The sequence below is a fragment of the Marmota flaviventris genome, chromosome 20 (assembly GCF_047511675.1).
Source record: "Marmota flaviventris isolate mMarFla1 chromosome 20, mMarFla1.hap1, whole genome shotgun sequence".
NCBI lineage: Eukaryota > Metazoa > Chordata > Mammalia > Rodentia > Sciuridae > Marmota > Marmota flaviventris.
This window is the reverse complement of record NC_092517.1, coordinates 14,250,439-14,270,484: the sequence shown is the minus strand read 5'-3', so window position 1 is coordinate 14,270,484 and position 20,046 is coordinate 14,250,439. Positions and strand designations below refer to the sequence as shown.

The 20,046-nt window shown below is 39.0% G+C and overlaps 1 non-coding gene across 1 annotated transcript; it reads right to left on the bottom strand.

Annotated features, from left to right (window-relative positions):
- Positions 1-9,352: 9,352 nt before the first annotated feature.
- LOC114089989 (U6atac minor spliceosomal RNA) lies at positions 9,353-9,478 on the bottom strand. Its single transcript, XR_003582286.1, has one exon. It is a non-coding gene; the product is annotated as a U6atac minor spliceosomal RNA (small nuclear RNA).
- Between the last annotated feature and the right edge of the window lie 10,568 nt (positions 9,479-20,046).

Below are 20,046 nucleotides of genomic sequence, written 5' to 3'. Positions count from 1 at the left end.
GGTGTGCCCTGGGTTTAGCACTATGCTCGGCATACAGTAGGCAACTTGTGTTAGCTTTCTATTACTGTTACAAATACCTGAGAGAATCAGCTTGAAAAGAGGAAAGATTTATTTTGGCTTCCAGTTTTGGAGGTTTCAGTCCAGGGTCAGATGGCCCTGTTGCTTTTTGGGTGTGTGATGAGACAGTACATCATGGTGGGAGTGTGGTAGGGGAAGACGTTTACCTCATAGCCAGGTGCAAAAAGAGAAAGAGGAAGAGATCACAGTCTCTTTCAAGGGCTCACCCCCAAAGACTTAAGACCTCTTCCTAGGCCCCTTCTTCACAATAGTGCCACACTGGGGACCAAGCCTTTAACATATGGACCTTTGGGGAACATTTAAGATCTAAACTATAGCACTACTTTCATAGGGTGATTGTATAGATTAAATGAGGTAATGTTTATCAAGTGTAAATTCCCTTGAAAATATTATTGTACACTTTACAAATTGGTGCATTCTCTGGTGGACTAATACTGTGAGCTCTGCAATCTTCCTGCACCTTCCTCCATCAGATGGGTATCTGGAGGTTTAAGCAACTTAATATGGATAAAGCACTTAGAACAAGGCTTATCATATAATAAACAAGAAGTGTTAGGTAAATCAACAAGTATAAAATTTCAGTTATGCAAGAAGCATAAGTTCTAGAGATCTGCTTTACAACATAATGCCTATATTAATTCTGCTATGCTGTATACTTAATCCATTAGAAGGTAGGTCTCATGTTAATTGTTCTTACCACAATTAAAAACAAACAAATGTGAAGAAAAAAATGTAGGCAAAGGAAAAGTAGAGGCAGTGTTACAACTTACACTGTCCAGAAAAAAATGCTTTATTACTTCTAAAATTTATCATTTACCTGAGTTCATTACCCACTTCCATTTCAAATTAAAGAGGTGAGAAATGTGGGGGAAGTATTAGCCATTATAAGTATTATCACTGTTTCCATTTTTGGGGGGAGGGTGTCATTTTACTGATCTGAGTTCTGAGACTCAGAAAGTGAAAGCACCTTTCCCAGGACATCACAGCTAAATACCAGAAGAGCAGCCACTAAGGAGCATCTCCTGAGTTGCAGTTGTATGTTTTGGGATATTCCCAGAACAGTTCACCAGGTGGCGCTCTTTCCCAGGGATAGGATCTGACTGAGGTCCACCCCGGCATGTCTTGAGTCCTCATTTTAGAGCAAGAGGAACAAAGCTCTGAGAAAGTGTGTCTTGGGGCCCAGAGGCACCCCCTCACTGGAAGGTGTCCCAGTTTACTCAATTCTGAACCCTATTTGCTTCCTACCTTCAAGTGGCATTCTTTACCCACCTCTCTTTGGTAGCTTCTGGATCCTTCCTTACAGACACATTGCTAGGGGCAGGAACCCTGGAGCCAAACTGCCTTTGTCTCAACTCTTCTTCTTCCCTCACCAGTGATGCTTTGGGCATTAGTGATCTCATGTGTCTCATCTCTCCATGTATAAAAAGGGAGCAATATAATCCCATTGGGTCATCATGAGAACTGAGTTAATATATGCAAAACACTTACAGCAGTACATGGTAAGAGGTAGGAAAGTGTTACTGGGAAGCTTTACCAGCATCCTGCCTGGATATAGGAGCTTACATGAGAATTTCAGGACAGTTCATCCACTTCTGTTCCTATTCACCACGACATCCTTACATAGTAATGGTTGCCATTTATTTGCTGTTATACTAAGTAGCATGCTAAACCCAGAATTTCATGATATCGGTGAATCCACAGCTCAACCCTATGAAGGAGATAGTATTATTGTTCCCATCTTACAGAGAGAAGGCTTAGACAAATTAAGTCATTTACCCAGGGTCACATGGTCAGTGACAGAAGTGGCCCGTCTGATGCTGAAGATTAAGTGTTTTACTACTGCACTGTTATGCTTCCTCTTGAAGCCAATAAAAACCATAAACACAAGCCCCTGAGAAGCCACAGGCAACAACTTTGTTTGTTGTATCCCTACAGGGCCCATCCTTCCCAGAAGTCACCATAGGGTGAGGTTTCTCACTGCTCTAATACTGGGAGACAAAGGGGTGCCCTGCAAAGTGCTTTGACCAACAAAGAGACCTCTTCAGATTAGAGTTATCCATGGAGACTTCAAGGTCCACATTCCCCCCATCTTGTTTTTTTTCTGCAGCATGAGGCTGCCTACCTGGGCAGGTGGGAGACTGCATCTCGGCCCATGAGTTCATTTAAGTTCTGGGCCATCCAGAATGTAGCACAAGCACTCTGTGACTCAGACAAGCCTATATGGGATTTTTTCCTCTCTTGGCACATGAAAGTCTGTGTACCATTGGCATCTTTTAGGCAAAAAAGAAACAGGCACCTCACTACAATTACAGAATCACAGGATGCCAGGCAGAGCTTGAAGAGGCTGTATACAGAATGTGGAAAATGGGACCCTGATGAGGAAAGGATCTTGATAAGGATCTCACTGAAAGGAAGAAAGGTGACCAGATGTAAGCTCTTTTGTAATACCTTCTTGGCACCCTCAGTTCCCAGAAGTGTTGAAGTGAGATGGAGTCAAGATAGGCAGCCAGGCTTTTGAGTGTATAGGCATGAAGGCAGTTGGTGCTTCCCTCCACTCCTCTTTCCCTCTCTCTTTGTCTTATACTCTCTCTCATGTGATGATTCTCTAAAACAAGGCTTGTCAACCTCACATTATGGACATTTGAGGTCAAGATAATTTCTTGTGAGGGACTTGTCTTATGTTGAGCACCATCTTTATCTGCTACCCATTAAATGACCTAACATTCCCCAGTTGTGTGACAGCCAAATATGTCTCCAGACACTTCTGGGTGTCTCCTGGGGGGCACAATTGTTATCTTTCCCCCCTACTGTTGAGAACCAGCACTCTAAAAGCAAATTCCTTTCTCCTCCCCTCCCTGAAATATGTATTAAGAACTTTCTACATGACATGTTCTGCTGGCTTGTGAATCTAACATGCACTCTGTCTTAAAAGATTCAGAGTTTAGTTAGGGAGACAAGGGCCACACAATGGCAAAAGATGGGAGAGCTTGGTGCTGAAAGGAGAACAGGGTCAGACACCTCACTGACTGGGGAGATCCAAGAAGGACAAAGGGTGGACTAGGTGGATGAGGAAAATTTCAGGCAGAAGGAATATAAAGAGTTGCAAGATATGACATGTTGGGGGAAAATGGATTTTATTATGACTGTACCCTAGAGTGCACACAAAGAGTGATTGGGCTGGACGCTATAGAAGTAGGCAGAGCAAGGTGATGGTGGTGGGGGTGACAGTTAGCAGGTATTGAGCACTCATTATATGCCAGACTAATGAGCATTAACTCTTAATCTACACAGCTGACTTTGAGGAAGGTACTATTTTTATTATTATCTCACCATGGATGGGAAAGATGATGCACAGAGAGATTAGGTGTCTTGTTCAAGCCACATACTCCTTGTAAACCACAATGAGAACTTTGATTATGAAGGACCAAATGTTTTAAATGAAACAGTAACATGGTTATCTTTAGCTGTATAACAGACCACCACATATTTAGATTAACAACCTGCCATCTAGACTGTAGGGTTTTATTTAGATCAACTGTATAGGGATCGATGTCTTCCCTCCACCTTTTTGTGGGTGATGGAACGCAGGGCCTTGTGCATTCTAGGCAAGCACTCTACTACTGAGTACGTCCCAAACCCGCTCCCTGCTTTTTTAGTTGTTGATGGACACAGTACTTTTTTTTTTTTAGTTGTAGATACACATAATACCTTTATTTATTTTGTGTAGTGCTGAGGATTGAACCCAGTGCCTCAAATGTGCTAGGCAAGCACTCTACCACTGAGCTACAGCCCAGCCCCCCTTTTTATTATTGCTTTTATTAGTGCATTATAATTATATATAATAGAGGGGTTCACTGTGACATATTCATGTATGCATATAACATAATTTGCCATTTCATTCCCAGTACTTCCCTTTTCCCTCCCCTTCTATTTCCCCTTGATATCTCATGATTCTGTGGACTAATTGGAGCTCAGCTGGGTGGTTCATTTCTTGATTTGGCATGGGGTCTTTCATACAGTGGCAGTAACATGATTGGAGTTGAGTGTCTGGCACCTTGATGTTCCTCCTTTTAGCTCCCCTCTCTCTACATGCTTTTAGGTCTTTCTCTGTAACCATTCACTCAACTGAGTAGCCTATTATTCTTGGTGGCTTAGGAGCTGCCAGACCTTCTTAATGCATGGTCTGTTAAGAAGTCCCAGGCAGCTGGGCGTAGTGGCGCAGGCCTGTAATCCTAGTTGCTGGGGAGGCAGAGGCAGGAGCATCATGAGTTCAAAGCCAGCCTCAGCAAAAATGAGGCACTGAGCAACTCAGTGAGACCCTGTGTCTAAATAAAACACAAAATAGGGTTGGGGATGTGGCTCAGTGGTTGAGTGCCCCTGAGTTAAATCCCCAGAACCCCACCTCCCCCATCAAAAAAAAAAAAAAAAAAAAAAAAAAAAAAAAAAAGTCCTAGGACTCTCATTTCCTGTATAGTGTAATGGTCAAAGAGGTGAAAGGCTCAGTTCAGATTCCTGGGGAGGAGACAAACAGTGGATTTCTTATAGAAGAAGGGGCCTGTGCTTATAGGGAGGGGTGGAATTGAGGCCACTTTCCATACTAGCTATTATAGGTAAAATGTTATTCCAGAAAGAATATTCTGCCTGGGTGTGGCACATACCTGTAATCCCAGGAACTTGGAAGGGATTAGGAGGTCTGCAAGTTTGAGATCAGCCAAGGCAATTTAGTGAGACTCTGCTATTTTATAAAAAATAAAAAGGGCTGAAAGGGCTGAAGTTGTAGCTTAGTAGTAGAGTGTCCCTGGTTTAATCTCCAGACCAAAACAAACAAACAAAAACAAAAAAAGGAAAAAGAAAGAAGAATGTTCTGTCAGCCTTATGGGTGGATTGAAGTAGGAAAGATTAAAGACCTGAAGGTTTTATGAAGTTATTGTAGAAACCTGGGTTGAGTTGGTTATTCAGCTTCTGTTTTTACTTTTGTTACTATGGAAAGATCAGAGTAATTATGTTATAATAATAATGGAACAATCATTCTATCTTACATTCATTGAACACATACTATGTACCAAGAAGTGTGGTAAATACTTTTCTATATAATTTATTCCTCATTATTATCTCATGTGTTATGTATATTTCCATTTTTATCCTCTAGAAAACTGAGGTCACTAATGCTGCCATAACTTTATACTACTGACTAGGTGGTATAAACAACAGAAATTAATTTTTTCACAATTCTGGATGCTAGAAGTCCAAGATCAAGGTGTTGGCAGGATTGGGTTCTTCTGAGGCCTCTCTCCTTGGCATAGGAGGCCGTCTTCTCTCTGTGTCTTCACATGGTCTTCTCTCTGTGCTTGTCTTTGTCCTAACTTCTTTTTTAAAGGACACTGATCATATTGGATTAGGGTCCACCCTAATAGCCTAATTTAACTTTATAATTACCTATTTATTTTATAATTTGCAGTGCTGAGGATTAAACCCAGGGCCTGGTACATGTCAGGCAAGACACTCTACCACACAGCTACGTCTTAAACCCTTTAATTACATCTTTAAAGACTCTAAATTTAAATACAATCATATTCTGAGATATTGGAGGTTAGGACTTCAACATCTGAATTTTGGGGTAGATGCAATTTGGCCCATAACATGATGTGATTAGTCTTTTCTCATGTAGATAATTGGTGGGCAAGTCGAATTTTTCCTATGTTTATTTGACTTCAGGCTCCTACTGTTAACTACTCCTAATACTATTCTACCACAATTATCTTCAGTTTTTGCCCCAAGTAGAAAAACAGCAAGGTGAAGGAAGATATTAAGCCTGTATAGCTTTGCCTTTAGGATTGAGCTGTTTCTAACTTGAGGAGCAGGGTTGAATTCTAGTTACATTACATTCCTGATGGAACCACACAGGGGATGATAATAATAATCACTAATGCTCTAGGACTGTCCACTGTGTTCCAGGCACAATACTAAGTGCATTATCTCATGTATTATTTCGTTCCCACAGTAATTCTATTAGGTACTGTTATGTTTCCTAGTGTACATATGGGGAAACTAAGGCATGGTGGTGAGTTAACCTGCCCCAATTCACCCTGCTACTATGAAGCAGTAGAGTCAAGCTGAACATTCAGTCTGAATGCAGAACCTGTATTCTTAACTTAGCTTCCATACTGCCTCTGGGAACCTGGTGAAGAATGAATCTACCATTTCCACAAAAAGAATCTAAGTCAGGGAAAGCTCATTAGGCCATCATTTTCCCAAAAGGTTTCAATTGCAGCCTTCATAGTATTTCTTGAGTCAGATCAAATAAAACACTTGATTTATCAGTTTTAGAATCACTTCTTAACTTGCGGTTATCTGAGATAAAATGTCTGATACTTGCTGCCTCCCTTTCTTGAAAATTTCTATAATAAAATAATAACTTGGGCTGGGGATGTGGCTCAAGTGGTAGCCCGCTCGCCTGGCATGCGTGCGGCCCGGGTTCGATCCTCGGCACCACATACAAACAAAGATGTTATGTCCGCTGAAAACTAAAAAAAAAAAAAAAAATTAAAATTCTAAATTAATAATAACTTTAGTTAAGTCAATATTTATTATTAGATTATGATTTTATAGTTATTATTCATTGCAAGTCCAGAAAGTATACTGTGATTACATCTCCTTCCTTGAACAACTTTTTGTTTTTCTGGAAGTTATAAGGTTTTCTCCTTTTATTTTTTGTTTTACTTTATTATTTCCTATGTAACTTTCCTTTTCTATCTTATTAGAACTTTCATGGACCTATTAATAGTTTCTCATGCTCAGTTGTATAGATTATGACATTGGGAGCTTTCTCCCTTGAAGTTTTGCTTCAGTATTGACTGATTTTTTCTTTAAGTCCTTCACCAAATTGTTCTCCTGGGAATTGTTTTTTTTGCTTTGTTTTGTTCACATTGCTTTTATGTTGGAACCTGTGTTTCCTGGGTCTCTTGTCTTGATTCACTTCATTAATTTGGTGACATGTATCCTTCTATGATTTCTGAGAAAAGGTGCATGGGAGATAAATTTTTTTGAGTTCTTGCTTTTCTGAAAATGTCTCCAGTCTGGACTTGCAGTTTGGCTGTATAGAATTCTGGGTCACAAATTATTTTTCCTTGGAGGCATTGTTTCATTGTCCATTGTCTCTTTGACTTCCAGGGTCATTTTTGAGAAGCCGAATATCATTTTTAATCTTGTTGCTTTGTATGTGACTTATCTATCTGGACACTTCCAGGCTCTTCCCTGAATCCCTGCTGTACTGAAACTTGGCATTGATCTTATTTCATTCCGTGTGCTTTCAATCAGAGACTCATGTCTTTCAGTTCCAGGAAATTTTTCTGAAATTACTTCTTTGCTAATCTTTTCCTCTCTTAGTTGAATTCAGCTGATTCCCTAAGTCTTTTTATCCTCATATTATCTTTAATAATTATTTTCTCTCATTTTGCCACTTCTAACCTATTAAATTTTTTCATATGGATATAATTTTTAATTTCTAAAGGCTCTTTTTATTTTGATTTTTCACAGCATCTGTTTTTGTCTTTTGCTTTTTAATTGATGGGTGCAATATCTTAACTTACTGGGGGTAGTAATTGCAGTTTTTATTTGAAGCTTTCTCTGTTTCTGGTGTCATCTGTTTATTCCTGGTTTAATTTAGGGGATTGTTTGGTGTCTTTTATGATGCAGGCTTCCTCAAATATCTGGTGATCTTTAATTATCACTTCATATTTTAGAGTAAGGCAGAAAATCTGATTGGAAGCCCTGTGCATGTAGGCAGAGCTTGCTAAGTGGAGGTCTTTACTGTAGGTTTTTTGGTGGGTGACCTTGCTGGTTTGTTAGGAAAATCCCAAATATTACTATCTATGGTTTTCTTTCCCTGGGGCAGTTCAGTTTCTTGCTCTCTTTTTTCTTCATTTCTTTCTTTCCTTTTTAAGATAAGTTCTCACTAAATTGCTTTAGTGCCTCTCACAAAGTTGCTGAGGCTGGCTTTGAACTTGTGATCCTCCTGTCTCAGCCTCACAAGTTGCTGAGATTACAGGTGTGCACCATTGTGTCCAGTGTGGTTCAATTTCTTAATGAGGCAATCCCCTAATATTTTGCCTAGGAGTAATAAATTGTGTCCTGCATCCTAGGAGAAGAATAAAGGAAAGGGACTGGAGTCACACTGCTTACTTTGAACTGCCCTCTCTCCTCACCTCACTCCCGCAGGTTACTGAACCAGTGGAACCCAGAATCTCACCAGTTCAGATTCCACATGGATTAAGCCTCTGTTCTCCTGGAAATTGGGATAGAGCATTTAGCCATAACTCTCATCCCATTCATCCTACCACCAGGATCTGAGTCTATAAGAGTTTTTGTGGGCAAATCATTTTGCTTCTCATCTGTAACCCCCTTTGGTCTGCTAAGGTGGTTACCATTCCTCTATATGCTTTGTCTTTTAAAAATGAACAGAAGCCAGACATGGTAGCACACACCAGTAATCCCAGCTACTCAGGAGGCTGAGGAAAGAGGATGGCAAGTTTGAGGCCAGCCTGAGTAATTTAACCAGACCCTGATTCAAAATATAATAAAAAAAGGGCTGGGGTTGTGGCTCAGTGGTAGAATGCTTGCCTAGCAGGTATGAGGCACTAGGTTTGATCCTCAGCACCACATAAAAATAAATAAATAAAATAAAGGTATTGTGTCCATCTACAACCAAAAAATAATATATATATATATATGTATATATATATATATATATATATATATATATATATATATATAAAATAAAAAGGCTTCAGGATGTGGCTCAGTGGTAGAGTGCTTGCTTAGCATGTGCAAGAACCTGAATTTAATGCCCAGCACAGGGGGGCAGGAGATGAAAGGAAAGAATGAATAAATACTAGTAAGCATTGGAAAGATACTCAAAATCACTAATCACTAGGGAAATGCAAATCAAAACCATGAGAAACCATCTCCCACCCATTATAATGTCTGTTTATTAAAAATAAAAACCCAAATAAAAACCAATAGTTGTTGACATAGATGTGGAGAAATTGGAATCCTTGGGCATTGCTAATGGGAATGTGAACTAGTGTAGCCACTATGGAAAACAGTATGGTGGTTCTTTTTTTTTTTTCTTTTTTTAAATTTTTTTAATTGTTAGTTGTTCAAAACATTACAAAGCTCTTGACATATCATATTTCATACATTTGATTCAAGTGGATTATGAACTCCAATTTTTACCCCGTATACATATTGCAGAATCACATCCATTTTTTTACATAAAAAACGATGGTTAGATGCCACGAAGTAGGTGGCAATGCCTTAACCATATGCGTGTTGTCAGACCCGAGGGCCTCTTCCATTCTTGTCAAAGGGAGTACTAACCTTCTCTCCTTTCATACAACACGTATGGCGGTTCTTAAATGCAGAATTACCATTTTATATTTCTGTGTATATGTGCAAACAAATTGAAAGCAGGAATTTGAACAAATATTTATACACTGATGTTGGCTAGGGATATAGCTCAGTTGGTAGAGTGCTTGCCCTGCATGCACAAGGCCCTGGGTTCAATCCCCAGCACAAAAAACCAAACCAAAACAAAACAAAAACAAATACTTATACATTGACCTTCATAGCAGTATTATAATAGCCTAAAGTAGAAACAACCTGTACATCCATCAATAGATGACTAGAGAAACACAATGTGAATATTTTACAATGGAATATTTTCAGCATTAAATACAGTGCCATATATATTATTACTTTGTATGAACCATGGGTTATGTTAAGTGAAATAATCCAGGTACAAAAGGACAAATATGGTATGATTTCATTTACATGAGGTATTTAAATAAATATGTAGAGATAGAAAGGAGAATAGTGGTTACTATGGGTTGGGGAAGAAGAAAATGGGGAGTTAGTGTTTAATAAGTACAGAGTTTCAGTTTGGGATGTTGGAAAGTTCTAGATATTAATGGTGGTAATTGTTGTGCAATCGTACGAACATACTTAATGCCACTGAACTGAACATCTAAAAATGGTTAAGTGGTAAATTTAATGTTATATGTATTTTGCACAATAAAAAAGAGCTAAAAAAGGAATGGAAATCTCTTGCCCTCTATGATATTATTTCCATTTTCTTGGTCTGTGTGAACATATTCTTTACAATTTCTTGCTTGTCATTTTAGTGGGGTTTTAGCTAGAAGAAGAAATAAAAGTGTGTGGGCAATCTACCAATTACAACTGATTCCTCGAAGATATTTTCTGAATGTCTGCTACAAGGATGGAACTATGCTAGAAAATATAAATACGATTGGTTTCCACGTTGAAGGAAGAAAGGAGAATTGCAGGCACAATATCCTTCTAAAGTTGTATGCTATAAAACACAGTTTGGGCTCTGAGGTGATTAAAGAAGAGAAAATAGATTTGCAGCAATATTTAATATATTTGCTGTCATCTTGGATGGGAGCCCTAAGTTGCCGTAGCAACAGACCAGAGCAGGAACTTCATTAGAGGAAGAGCTCCTTAGATTTTTAACCATGTTATTCAATCAGGCATGAATGATGAGGTAGACCATCACATGGCACCCATAAGATCTTCTACTTTGATAGGCTGCATAATTAGCTAAATCTAATAAGTCTTTGGAACAAGTAAAACAACAACCCAAATCTTCCTTTTTGCATCTTTTCCAGAGTTATTAGTAGTCAAAAGATTTCCTTGGAATTTTTTTGGTGGAAATATTTGGAGTAGAGTTAGCAATAATATCAGAATACCCCATTCACCAGCAAGCGCAAGGAGGAGCACTAGCAGGTGAATGATAAATAATACCTTACATTTATTGGTATTTTACATTTGAAAGAAGATGCCTGACATATGCAAGGTCATCAAGAAAAGGAAGTATAATGTTCAAATTTTAGGTCTTTCTCAAGCGTAGGTGGGGAGCTATTTATTGGAGGAAAGGAGAGTATCTTCCCAACACCTGCCTCCACTCACTGAAAAAGCATCAATAGCAATTTCACTGCAATAGACTAAGGGAATTTAGAATAAAATGTGGTCAGAATTAAGCAAGTTGGGTTGTGTTAATCTTCACCAGGATGGCTTCCAGGAACACAGGAGTTTTAAGCAGACTTTTTTTGGGGGAAAAAGTTACATCTTCTTGAGGAGGGTGCATCTGATTCATGAAGATGTTACTGTTATTCCAAATCCTCAGTTTGTACGTTTTTGATTAAATCAGACTCATTTCAAACATTTCTCCTTGCCTGCCTTGGGGTGGGGGTGGGGCAGTGACAGGCAGAGCCATCAAATGCAGTTATATCCTGGTCAGCTTGCTCAGGCAATAGTTACTTTCAAATTTATACCATTTCTGGGAAGGCCATTGTTCTATTGACTCAGTTTTTTTCTCCAAAAGGGTAATTTTGGGGTTTAATCCTCCTGTTTATAACACAGGTCTGTTTAACAGCAAATATGCTTTTACTGGGTTGTTCCCTCCTGTATCCAATTGTGGTATAACTGGATATGTAATTGGAATCAGTAGGCTTTTTCCCCTTTTTTTAAAAAAATAATTTTTTTGGCAGTTGCTAATTCTAAAGCCCTGAGCAAGGTATTGTATAGTTTACAAAGAAGGGTCAGATGCAGACCATTTGTGCTCTCTAGGGACAATAATAGAAGAAGTGACAGAAGACAACCAGTGATTAATTACAAAATGAGTGATATATACCAGGTGGTCCCAACCTGAGCTCCCCAGGTTCCCAAGGGTCTTAGAAAGCAGTAATAGGAACAGAGGGGAGGGCTGCCTATGAGCTATTTCCACTACTTCAAAAAGACTAACCCCAAAAGCTCATATTTACCAGAGATTAGATGCACAGGCTAATTAAACTGAAACATCAGGTTTCTTTGCTTGGGGCTAGAATTATATCAACTCAGTGTAGGAACACCAGTTACCCCATGCTGACTGGAAGCTCTGATTGGCAGTTACCTTTGTCTTTGATTAATAAAACATGAGAAAGTGAATTCATTATTACTTGATAAATGTGTTTTGTGTGATAGAAAGTGTTTCGAAGCATGGGATTTGTGAAAAGAGAATAAATATGTTCTCTTTGGGTGAAAAGACTGGGAATCAGTGAAATAAATGGACAATAAGTGACTAGTCTTGAGAGTTTAAGGTGGGCAGAGGCTTTGTGAGGGGCAAGGAAGTAGGGGACTCACCTAAGCAGGGTTTTGGAAGATGTGTAGGTTTTGTTTATGCAGTGGTTCTAAAAGTGTGGTCTGGACCAAAAGCATTGGCCCCATCTGGGAACTCATTAGGAATACTAACTCTTGGCCTTTGCCTAGTGGGTCGGTAGCTCGGAGGACCAGTCCTGCCACCTGGCTTGTAACAGGCCTCCAGGGGGTTCTGGTGCATGCTGCAGTTTGAGAACCACAAAGCCCTTTCTTTGTTTTCCCAAGTTTGAGGTGCTAAGAGAACAGTAGATGATTCTGAGAGGTACCTGTTCAGCTTGGAATCTAAGTAGAAACAAAGAGAAATTAATATTGAGTAAGTTACTTCTTTCCTCTCTTTCACATTTTCTGATAACATCAGGGGAAAGAGATAGTTTGATTTTAGCTGGTCTTTAACAAGAAACATTCAGATTTCTCTCTCTCTCTTGTTATTTTGGACAAGGAGAATAGAATTCATTCAGTTTCAAAACCTTGGCAGGCAACAGAATTTAACTTGAGTGTGATAATCTAGTTCTCTCTCCCTCACATTTATTTTTACAGTTACCTTCTTTTTTGGCAAGTGATACTGGTTTTCCACTTGCAGAAGCAATATAAAGTGGTTTTGTTTCTTTTGTTTTATTGGCACTGGGGATTGAACCCAGGGGTTCTCTACCACTGAACCACATTCCCAGCTTTTTTTTTTTTTTTCATTTTGAAGCTGAGCATGGTAGCACATGCCCGAAATTTCAGCAGTTTAGAAAACTGAGGTGGAAGGATCATAAGTTCAAGGCCAGCCTTGGCAACTTTAGTGTAAAAAAAAATAGAGCTGGGATGTAGCCAGTGGTAGAGCACCCCTGGGTTCAATTCCCATTCCCCCCCCCCCACCTCCCACACACACACTTGCAAAAGTATCTTACTAAATTAAACTGCTGAGGTTGGCCACGAATTTAGGATGCTCTAGCCTCAATCTCCCAACTTGCTGGGATTACAAGTAGTATAAACTATTTTCAATTAAAACTTTATTTAGACAAAATGTGATTCAATGTAAAGAAAAAGAGTAAACAATAGTACCAGAGATATGTGGAAATGGAGAACATAAGGGCATATATGAATGATTGAAATTTGTGAAATATATTTAAGATAACAATATGTGTGCATGCATATGTGTTTGGTGTTGATGATTGGATGGATAGATTTGTGTTTGCCTTGCTTGTCAGTTTTTTTTTTTTTTTTGAGAACAGGCCACAAATATATTCCCATTGCAGCAAGGATGAAAACTACCCAAATAGCAAAAGGTATTCTAAGCTACACCCTATGACCCATTTGTGGGAGCAAAACTCAGTGCAACAGAATCTTGCACAACAAAGGGATCCACATGATGCTTTGGAGTTAGTTGTGTCAAAATTCTGTGATATTTCATCTCCTTAAATATAGGGGTGCTGAGATGTAATGAGAGCTGGAACACAGTCCTTGTAATCTCTTTAGGATGATAAGAAAACAGTCCTTGAATAGGTGACAGTTAACATCTCTAGGTCATAGAGGTGCTTTTTATAACTTTATTTGAGTCAAGAAGTGTCAAATTTAATTGGTTTATATATGCACCTTGATGTGTCCTAGCATATTATTGGTAGGATTATTCAGGGGGATATTATACTATATTCCTTTTTTTCTCCCAATATTTTAATTATGGGCAAAGCCTGATTAAAAATAATAGAAAAGGCATCCTCAAAGACAATGTCTCTAAAACTGTTTTGAACTCCATACCTAAAACATAGTTTAGGGGCTGGGGATGTGGCTCAAGCGGTAGCGTGCTCGCCTGGCATGCGTGCGGCCCGGGTTCGATCCTCAGCACCACATACAAACAAAGATGTTTCTAGGTGTGGATCTCTTATGATTTTGCACATTCGGCGTCCTGTAGGCTTCTAGGATTTGGGATTCTGTCTCATTCTTCAAGTCTGGGAAGTTTTCTTGTATTATTTCATTGAATAGACTTCTCATTCCTTTGGTTTGGAGCTCTGTACCTTCCTGTATCCCAATGACTCTTAAGTTTGGTCTCTTAATGTTATCCCATATTTCTTGGATGTTCTGCTCATGGTTCCTTACCAGTCTTGCTGAGCTGTCTATGTTCTTTTCCAGTTGAAATACTTTGTCTTCATTGTCTGATGTTCTATCTTCTAAGTGTTCTACTCTGCTGGTAGTATTCTCCATTGAGTTTTTAAGTTGGTTTATTGCTTCCTGCATTTCTAGGATTTCTGTTTGTTTGTTTTTTATAACCTCTATCTCCCTGTATAGTTGATCCTTTGCTTCCTGGATTTGTTTGCGTAATTCGTTGTTGAAGTGATCTTTCATTGTCTGATTTTGCTGTTTAATGTCTTCCTTGATACTCCAGATCATTTGAAGCATGTATATCCTGAATTCTTTATCTGACATTCCATCTGCTGCAGCTGTTACCTCTTCTAAAGTTGCGTTGACCTGCATTGCTTGTGGTCCTTTCTTTCCTTGTCTTTTCATACTGCTTGCGTATCTTTCCTGCAGCTGCGGGCGGCGGCTCTGCTCTCTCCTTATTCCAATTGGGGTTTCGTGGCTACCACGCCGGCAGGTCACTGGGCCTGTTCTGGGAGCTGGCGGCGGCTCTGTTCTGCCCCTGCTCCGATTGGGGTGACGAGTGTACCACGCCGGCAGGCCACCGGGCCTGATCCGCCGGTCGGTTGCAGGTTTGCCTACCCTGCAGGCGCGGGAGGCGGCTTTACTCTGCCCCTACTCCAAATGGGGTGATGTGTCTGTCGTACCGGCAGGCCACTGGGCCTGTCCCGCTGGTCGGTCGCAGATCTGCCCACCTTTCGGGCACGGGTGGAGGCTCTGCTCTGCCCCTATGCCCAACATACAGAATAAGGAGAGAATTTTAAAAGCTACAAGAGAAAGGAAGCAGATTACATTTAGGGGTAAGCCAATCAGGATAACAGCTGATCTTTCAACACAGACTCTGAAAGCTAGAAGATCCTGGAATAACATATTTCAAACACTGAAAGAAAATGGGTTCCAACCAAGAATTGTGTATCCAGCGAAATTAAGCTTCAGGATGGAGGATGAAATTAAAACCTTCCACGATAAACAAAAGTTTAAAGAATTCGCAGCTAGAAAACCATCTCTTCAAAACATCCTTGGCAAAACATTACAGGAAGAGGAAATGGAAAATAACAATGAAAACCAACAGTGGGAGGTAGGACAGTAAAGGGGGGGGGGAAATAATCAAAGAGGAAAACAAACCATGTTTAGTAACAGAAATAAACAAATATGGCTGGAAGAACAACCCATATCTCAATAATAACCCTAAATGTTAATGGCTTAAACTCACCAATTAAGAGACACAGGCTAGTAGAATGGATCACAAAACAAGACCCAACAATATGCTGCCTACAGGAGACACATTTGATAGGAAAAGACATACATAGGCTGAAGGTGAAAGGTTGGGAAAAATCATACCACTCATATGGACTTCGGAAACAAGCAGGAGTGTCCATACTCATATCAAATAAAATAGATTTCAAGCCAAAGTTAATCAAAAGAGATAAAGAGGGACACTACATACTGCTTAAGGGAACCATACAACAACAAGACATAACAATCATAAATATTTATGCCCCAAACAATGGTGCAGCTATGTTCGTCAAACAAACTCTTCTCAAGTTCAAGAGTCTAATAGACCACCATACCATAATCATGGGAGACTTCAACACACCTCTCTCGCCACTGGACAGATCTTCCAAAAAAAAGTTGAATAAGGAAACTATAGAACTCAATAACACTATTAATAACCTAGACCTAATTGACATATATAGAGTATACCACCCAACATCAAGCAGTTACACTTTTTTCTCAGCAGCACATGGATCCTTCTCTAAAATAGATCATATATTATGTCACAGGGCAACTCTTAGACAATATAAAGGAGTAGAGATAATACCATGCATCTTATCTGATCATAATGGAATGAAACTGAAAACCAACGATAAAAGAAGGAAGGAAAAAGCATACATCACTTGGAGAATGAACAATAGGTTACTGAATGATCAATGGGTTATAGAAGACATCAAGGAGGAAATTAAAAAATTCTTAGAGATTAATGAAAACACAGACACAACATATCGGAATCTATGGGACACTTTGAAAGCAGTTCTAAGAGGAAAATTCATTGCTTGGAGTTCATTCCTTAAAAAAAGAAAAAACCAACAAATAAATGATCTCATACTTCATCTCAAAATCCTTGAAAAAGAAGAGCAAAACAACAGCAAAAGAAGTAGAAGGCAAGAAATAATTAAAATCAGAGCTGAAATTAATGAAATTGAAACAAAAGAAACAATTGAAAAAATTGACAAAACTAAAAGTTGGTTCTTTGAAAAAATAAACAAAATCGACAGACCCTTAGCCATGCTAGCGAAGAGAAGAAGAGAGAGAACTCAAATTACTAGCATACGGGATGGAAAAAGGCAATATCACAACAGACACTTCAGAAATACAGAAGATAATCAAAAACTATTTTGAATCCTTATACTCCAACAAATTAGAAGATAGTGAAGGCATAGATAAATTTCTTAAGTCATATGATCTGCCCAGATTGAGTCAGGAGGATATAGAAAACCTAAACAGACCAATATCAATTGAGGAAATAGAAGAAACCATAAAAAGACTACCAACTAAGAAAAGCCCAGGTCCGGATGGGTATACAGCAGAATTTTACAAAACCTTTAAAGAAGAACTAATACCAATACTTTTCAAGCTACTTCAGGAAATAGAAAAGGAGGGAGAACTTCCAAATTCATTCTATGAGGCCAACATCACCCTGATACCTAAACCAGACAAAGACACTTCAAAGAAAGAAAACTACAGACCAATATCTCTAATGAACCTAGATGCAAAAATCCTCAATAAAATTCTGGCGAATCGGATACAAAAACATATCAAAAAAATTGTACACCATGATCAAGTAGGATTCATCCCTGGGATGCAAGGCTGGTTCAATATACGGAAATCAATAAATGTTATTCACCACATCAATAGACTTAAAAATAAGAACCATATGATCATCTCGATAGATGCGGAAAAAGCATTCGACAAAGTACAGCATCCCTTTATGTTCAAAGCTCTAGAAAAACTAGGGATAACAGGAACATACCTCAATATTGTAAAAGCAATCTATGCTAAGCCTCAGGCTAGCATCATTCTGAATGGAGAAAAACTGAAGGCATTCCCTCTAAAATCTGGAACAAGACAGGGATGCCCTCTCTCTCCACTTCTGTTCAACATAGTTCTCGAAACATTGGCCAGAGCAATTAGACAGACGAAAGAAATTAAAGGCATAAAAATAGGAAAAGAAGAACTTAAATTATCACTATTTGCAGATGACATGATTCTATACCTAGCAGACCCAAAAGGGTCTACAAAGAAACTATTAGAGCTAATAAATGAATTCAGCAAAGTGGCAGGATATAAAATCAACATGCATAAATCAAAGGCATTCCTGTATATCAGCGACAAATCCTCTGAAATGGAAATGAGGACAACCACTCCATTCACAATATCTTCAAAAAAAATAAAATACTTGGGAATCAACCTAACAAAAGAGGTGAAAGACTTATACAATGAAAACTACAGAACCCTAAAGAGAGAAATAGAAGAAGATCTTAGAAGATGGAAAAATATACCCTGTTCATGGATAGGCAGAACTAACATCATCAAAATGGCGATATTACCAAAAGTTCTCTATAGGTTTAATGCAATGCCAATCAAAATCCCAACGGCATTTCTTGTAGAAATAGAGAAAGCAATCATGAAATTCATATGGAAAAATAAAAGACCCAGAATAGCAAAAACAACTCTAAGCAGGAAGTGTGAATCAGGCGGTATAGCGATACCAGACTTCAAACTATACTACAGAGCAATAGTAACAAAAACAGCATGGTACTGGTACCAAAACAGGCGGGTGGACCAATGGTACAGAATAGAGGACACAGAAACCAATCCACAAAACTACAACTTTCTTATATTTGATAAAGGGGCTAAAAACATGCAATGGAGGAAGGATAGCATCTTCAACAAATGGTGCTGGGAAAACTGGAAATCCATATGCAACAAAATGAAACTGAATCCCTTTCTCTCGCCATGCACAAAAGTGAATTCAAAATGGATCAAGGAGCTTGATATCAAATCAGAGACGCGCCGTCTGATAGAAGAAAAAGTTGGCTACGATCTACAGTCGGTGGGGTCGGGCTCCAAATTCCTCAATAGGACACCCATAGCACAAAAGTTAATAACTAGAATCAACAAATGGGACTTAATCAAACTAAAAAGTTTTTTTCTCAGCAAAAGAAACAATAAGAGAGGTAAATAGGGAGCCTACACCCTGGGAACAAATCTTTACTCCTCACACTTCAGATAGAGCCCTAATATCCAGAGTATACAAAGAACTCAAAAAATTAGACAATAAGAGAACAAACAACCCAATCAACAAATGGGCCAAGGACCTGAACAGACACTTCTCAGAGGAGGACATACAGTCAATCAACAAGTACATGAAAAAATGCTCAACATCTCTAGCTGTCAGAGAAATGCAAATCAAAACCACCCTAAGATACCATCTCACTCCAGTAAGATTGGCAGCCATTAAGAAGTCAAACAACAACAAGTGCTGGCGAGGATGTGGGGAAAAGGGTACACTTGTACATTGCTGGTGGGACTGCAGATCGGTGCAGCCAATTTGGAAAGCAGTATGGAGATTTCTTGGAAAGTTGGGAATGGAGCCACCATTTGACCCAGCTATTCCCCTTCTTGGTCTATTCCCTAAAGACCTAAAAAGGGCATGCTACAGGGACACTGCTACATAGCAGCACAGTTCACAATAGCAAGACTGTGGAACCAACCTAGATGCCCTTCAATAGACGAATGGATTAAAAAAATGTGGCATTTATACACAATGGAGTATTACTCTGCATTAAAAAATGACAAAATCATAGAATTTACAGGGAAATGGATGGCATTAGAGCAGATTATGCTAAGTGAAGCTAGCCAATCCCTAAAAAACAAATGCCAAATGTCTTCTTTGATATAAGGAGAGTAACTAAGAACAGAGTAGGGATGAAGAGCATGAGAAGAAGATTAACATTTAACAGGGATGAGAGGTGGGAGGGAAAGGGAGAGAGAAGGGAAATTGCATGGTAATGGAAGGAGACCCTCAGGGTTATACAGTGGAGGAGGTAGAGAGAGAGGAGGGGAGGGGAGGGGAGAGGTGGGGAGGGGGGAGGGTGGAGGACGGGAAAGGCAGCGGAGCACAACAGACACTAGTATGGCAATTTGTAAATCAATGGATGTGTAACTGTTGTGATTCTGCAATCTGGGTATGGGGTGAAGGTGGGAGTTCATAACCCACTTGAATCAAAGTGTGGAATATGATATGTCAAGAAATTTGTAATGTTTTGAACAACCCACAATAAAAAATTAAAAAATAAAAAAAAAAAAAACAAAAAAAAAAAACAAAGATGTTGTGTCTGCCAAAAAATAAAAAATAAAAAAAAATAAATTAAAAAAAAAACATAGTTTAGCACAGTATGCACATAGAAACATTTTATAACACCTACACAAGGGTTTCATGAAGCAGCTCTTATCCTTATAGCAAGGGACAACAGAGTTTTTACTTTATTCTAGTTCATAAAAAAATAATTTTCCAATCTACCAATGGTCTCATTAGCAGACTGGAAAACACCTCTTTGACTGACAGGTTCTTAA